This window comes from Sinohyriopsis cumingii, chromosome 15, assembly GCF_028554795.1.
Source record: "Sinohyriopsis cumingii isolate HCF-2022 chromosome 15, ASM2855479v2, whole genome shotgun sequence".
Taxonomy (NCBI): Eukaryota; Metazoa; Mollusca; class Bivalvia; order Unionida; family Unionidae; genus Sinohyriopsis; species Sinohyriopsis cumingii.
Genome location: NC_142975.1, coordinates 117,641,997 through 117,648,053, shown reverse-complemented (window position 1 = coordinate 117,648,053; position 6,057 = coordinate 117,641,997). Strand labels below are relative to the sequence as shown.

At 31.2% G+C, this 6,057-nt stretch overlaps 1 protein-coding gene across 6 annotated transcripts in view; it reads left to right on the top strand.

Moving 5' to 3' along the window:
- The first annotated feature begins 460 nt into the window (after nt 1–460).
- LOC149782560 (WD repeat-containing protein 7-like) overlaps nt 461–6,057 on the top strand; it is a 146,785-nt gene continuing 141,188 nt past the window's right edge. For all 6 annotated transcript variants that reach the window (XM_089934006.1, XM_089934003.1, XM_089934008.1 and 3 more), the window contains exon 1: nt 461–773. The gene's annotated coding sequence lies outside the window, so the exon portion shown is untranslated. The remainder of the gene's footprint in view (nt 774–6,057) is intronic.

Below are 6,057 nucleotides of genomic sequence, written 5' to 3'. Positions count from 1 at the left end.
AAATGCTTGACAGCAGTGTATTTCTTACGATTGGTTACTGAAATGGAGCCTTTGCTATTTTTGGCGTCATTTCCACCCATGTCTGACCGCCATTTCGTCGGTTCCGCCTCTGAGCTGCTAATTCACTTACTTTGTAAATGTATGCATCAATGTGCTTTTACGTCAGTCATCAAGGTCTCTGGTTATTGCATACAGAAGTAATGCCGAAATTGTCAACCAGTATTTAAGCCAGTTTTCTTGATCCAAGAAGCAAGACACAAATTTATATTGGTGTACATGCCATGCATGTCTGGTATGTGGATATAGTTTTACGAAGAGAGTTTCTAAAATCTATGAAGCTTCATCGCAAAATGTTCCTTTTACGCGCCGAAATAAAGTTCCGGATTTAATTTAGTGTAGTTGCTCTGTCCGGATTGTATTATAGTTTTCTTGAATGTATTAATAGTATGGGCATTATCAACTTCCGGGAATTACAACATTTATTATGTCTGTAAATAATTGACTCAAATATACCCGTAGTTAATGAATGCGTATAACATACGGGAACAGGATTAATTCCATAGTTGCAGAGGATATGAATGCTGCATTGAGACAGAAGTAGAAGAGACTGGATTTTTTTCTTCAGTTCTCGAAGTAAACCAGTGACTAGTCATTTCAAAGGTGGTGTCTGCTGTCATTATCGCGACGTCGATCATATGCTCGTGTCACCTTCAAACATCACTGTACACCGTTCGCTGGCATATTAGCGATTAACGGCTAGTTATATCAGTAGGGTAAGCAGTAACAAATTCATTATTATATTTTCGGCATATAAATATTTAACAAATAAAGTTCATTACAGATGCTCTTAATTTTCCTACATTTGTGATATAACTTGAGGTCTAGGTTTTGACGCACTTAAACATTTCCTTTCACCTTCTCAGAAATATACTCCTTACACAGTTATTTCTATCTTTCATTTAATACAATATTTATTCTAGCAAAGTAAATGACATGAAGATATGTCAACATAATTGGCATGCATGTAAGCAAACTACACCCTTCTCGAAAAGCTAGTGTATTACGTCACTTGTTTTGACTCACTTCACTTCAGTCTGCTTTTGCTTATGACTTCGTTATATACATATACTCTTGTAAAAAAAAATAATATTGCATAGAACCGTCAGTAGCATATACATAATGCATGTGTATAAAAAAATATATGCAGAAAGATAATTTAGCATTGCAAAAATAATTTATAAACTTATATTTATGATATTTTTGGTTTTGGGAGTTATTTTGTCTCAAAAGTTTATTGCTTCAAAATCATGATGGTGATATAATAAAATTGTTGTATTGTAACCAGAATCATTTGATTTAGGTTATGACCAATGTTTAGAAACTTAATTAGCAGTGTGAATATGGAGAACCACAATTGTTGAATTTACTTATTTTGGAAATTCAAAAATGGTTAGCATCCTTAAAACTTGTTCCTTTAGAAGTGCAAATAATAATTTTATTTTCAGTTTATAGTCATTCTAACCAGTATCTACAAATTAAGAAATTAAATGAGTTAAATATCAATATCCTCTTCAAGGATGATTTCACTTTACTGTTAATGTAAAATTGTTTATTTGTCATCAAATAGAAAATCCAAACTATTTTATAGATAAGGACACATGTAGAGAATGCTGATCTAATTATGAGATATATTGTAAAAGTATGTTTTTCACATAATTTTGCTTAAGTTATAAGCACAGAAAATCACAAATGAACATCAGTAATGACAGCTCAGCATGAAACTGATAATGACATACACTATTTCGAAGGGTATTACTAATGCAGTAATCAGCTTTTAATCATGTTGTTACATGCTGAGTAAATGACTGGATGCCTATTATTAGTGGAAATTGATCTGCCCTGTCAGAATAATTAATAAAGGAATTTTATAAGGATGAATTGATTGGAAGAAACAAAATTAGTAACATTTTTTTTCATAGTTTGTATTTATGTTTCAATTCACAATGGATAATGTTATAATCTTCAACAAATTGTTTTATTTATATAAATCCGTATTGGTCACAGTAAACAGCTAATGTAATCATGACATCCTTGGAATTGGAAGTTTATGACTATTTCAAAACAGGGCAGCTTCAAAATGGGTTGGTTGGTGACAGAACAGTAAAATCCATTCCATTAGTTAAAAGTTCATGTGCACCAGCACTACTATACTTACTTTCAGCACTAACCTGGATATGATATAAAATTCAGCATAAATTCTGCTGGCTGCATATTCTGAATACATTTGCATTGGAATGAAATGTTATTTTTACAGAAATAGCTAAAACACACCTGCTTGCTTTTTCATCCTGCACAAAACCCAAGAGGTTGAACTCAGTATTTTATTTCCTGTGTAGACATCATTACATTTTCTGGAATACAATTAATATTCTCTATTGATCAGCAAATCTTGAAGAAAAATTAGTTTTAAAAAAATGACTGTTAGCCATTCTATACATTCTGCAAGGAGACATAACGGTTCATCTTTTGCTGAGAGAATGGTGAATACATGTTACAATAAGCAGAATTTTAAGTTTGTAAAGGGTTCTGTTGACTTTAAAAATGAAATCAGATTCTTGCTTCGTATGTCTTTTACATCTTTCTGTTTTTTTTCTGTTGTCTATAAATGAACACACCACTGAAAATTATGTGTTGCTTTCTGCGATTACATATTGCCTCAGAAGATATGTTGACTGGGGTATAAAAACTCTTGTCAAGTTGTATCTTATGTGTATAGGAGTTATTTCCCTTGCTATCCATAATATCAATGAGGAGTTTACTGAATAATGATGATGAATCAGCTATGGCCAAAAATTCAAATGTGCATTCCTTCATTAATGAGCTTTCTTTGATGCATCAGTTATTTAATAATTTTATGACTTTTTCACTAAGTATTTCTGATATTGATTTTATTATGTTTTTCAATTAAAATGATCATTATTTCTATTAAATACACATACTTTCCATAACACATTAACCCCTGGCAACGAGTTTCCTGCCGAGCTCTGTAGTGTCAAGGTCATGTATGATACACTAAAGTGGGTGGTATTATAGAAAGGTAGACAGATGAAGCTCTACAATGATACCAAAGAATCTGGAAGTTCTAGTTTGCACTACAAAATACGGAGGGAAAAGCCTCAAGTTTTTTAATCAATTTTTTATATATCTAAAACTGTCCCATGGTCGGGATCCAATGTTGTGTCCAGATTTTGGACTTTTTGGTCTCAAATCTAAGGCATACTGGTATGAACTGCAAACAGACAGATAAACCTTTGCAAAAAGTAGGATAAGATGGGCATTTGGAATAAAGAGTGGTCTCTATACGAAAATAATGGGTCCGTTCAGCAAAAAAATAAAAAAGAACTCCAATTTTTATCCTTCTGCTCATACGTGAGCCAAATAGCCTATGAAAAACGATGTTTCTAACACAACTAGGCATTAGGTTATTGGAAAATCACCTATAAGTTGATGTATTAGGATGTATTCAGAAATAGCTTTCAAAATGTGTTTCCTTCTCGAATTTCAGGCAAAAATGACAAAAATCTCCATAGGTTAATGTGTTAATTTATCCAGTTTTAAGATTAAAATTCTTTATTTAATCTAGATTTATGACATCTATTTTTAACAATTGTGATCCAAAGAAGAGAAAGAAAGTTGCCAGAGGAATATTAAAATGCATGCACATTATTTATGATTTTTAATATTATAATAAGTTTTAGGCAATTAACATGTATATTTATGATATACATAATATTTTTAAAATTTGATCTCAAAACTTTGGAAAAGTCTCTAACTAGATTTCCATTTTTATCAAAGAATGTGAGGTATTCTGATTAATCAATTGATTTTATTTTGGTTTGCTTTAATTGTCTTTATCTTTTTGATCATGATAGTAAAATTAAAGAACAAAAGAACGAATTTGTGTCATGGTATATGGGAAATGAATCAACATAGAATTCACCAAGTTTTACGAATTTGAGATGAAACATTTAGGTATAAAATTTTACATAGTCAGAACTCAGTCTCCTTTTTACTTTGTAATTCTATTTATTCCTTTTTTATTAGGAAATTATATTTAATTAACCTTAGATGTTAGGATTTTGATGCTTTGAATTTTTTTAAAATCTTATACTCATTTGAACTGAGTCTGAATTTATGAATGATTTTCAATCTTGATCTAATAGGAGGATATGGTTTTCAGTCTTTCAATGCTTAGGGCATAGTGTATATTTACCAAATATAGAATTTATTACTTATAATTTTGCTTTACAGTTATTACATAGTTCTAAAACTGGTTTAATGTGAAACTTGAAAAAAGCATTGGAGAGAATGTTCATGTACCTCAATGCTACATTCATCTGCTATGACTGAAATTTCTTGATATGTTGTATTGGAGAAAAAAATGAACTTCCTAAAGTAGACATTAGATCAGAATAGCTGCTCCCATGTGCTCGAGTAATGAAGAGCATTTGCTTTTAACAGATATTAAAATAGACAATGCTAACTTCAGAAAGTACAATAAATGAATTTTAAAATATAAAAAAAACTTAAATTTATCAGCTAGTTTTATCCAAATGACCCTCTGAAGTCCAGAAAGTGACAGTGACCATGTGCAGTCTCCAAGGCCAAACTGTATACTCTTGAACCTAAATTACACCCAACAATCATACACTACAATTATTTTGACTATACATATAAGTGTTCTTGTTAAAATAACCATGGTAAGCAGTAAAGAAAACCAGGGAAATTCCTTATCTAAAAAACAAACTACAGGTAATGCAAAATGTTATGTAACTGTTGAGTGGAATTGATAGAAGTAACAAATTTTATGGTCTTATAAATTTTAGTCAAGTATACACTGGTTTTGAGTGCCAGGTTTTAAATGCAAAGGGAAGGAACTCAGATTTAGGTAAATAATTAGACATGGTTTCCCCACCCACTTGGATGGCAGTTATGTTTTAGAACTTCTGCAGATAATTAATATAAAGTGGCACATAAAAAATAGATCACTACCACCACCCATTATTTTTCTACTCTCTGCTTTTTTTGTTGACAAGGAGGGAGATTTACCCTTCACTAAAGTAGCGGAGAGAAAATGAGTGCATCTACATAGTTAATAAACAAGGTTAAAATACTAGAACATATTCAGTCATCCATACACAAGGGGAAGAACTATGATTGATGAGATAAAAAAAATAAACAATAAATGAAGTGAAATAGAAAGTTAAAGGTTACATGATTAGGTAAAGACTTAAAGTGCTGTAGTAATCAATCATCCAGTGTTGTAATACATCTTCCCAAAGTGGTTCACTGAATAAGAACAGCAATAGAGACACGTACAATTATTTCAGCAGGATTTCAGTGTATTAGCACTTGTAATATTTGAGAATTCCAGTTTTAATTAGCAGGTTTTATTATAAGAGAACTGAATTGACCACTTATTTGGAAACAAATGTGTATGACGAGTTACCTAGATAAAAAAGAGGAAACTTGAACAGTTTATCCCAATTATTGGCAGAGTGGCAGCAGTCAAGTATTATGAGAGTATCACTAGCTACATGGATTAAAAATTCCATTGCCCAGTAGCACACAACATACTTAGAATTAAAGCAGTTAACTATATGACCCATAGTCAAAGCCCAGCTGGACAACCAGGTTTTGATAACCACAGTTTAAGTAGGTATGTTTTTGATAATCCAGAGTCAAAAGAGGGCATTGTACATGAACTGACAAATAAAATTTTTATATTTTGACAGTCACTTTCACATCATTTTCAAGAACTGAATGATAAAGTGGAATGTTTGGATAATTTCATAATTAAATTGGAATTAACATTATGGTGGATTTTTAGATCGTTAGTCAGATGTTTTACCTTAGATATTTCAGCATTGTGCAACAATTCTTTTTGAAAATTTGTCTACCTGTATCTTTTATGAATTGCACTTAATAGCAGAGACCTAACTAATAAATATGGAAAAATATATTTTTCCTATTTAAACCATGTTGAATGTAATGCTT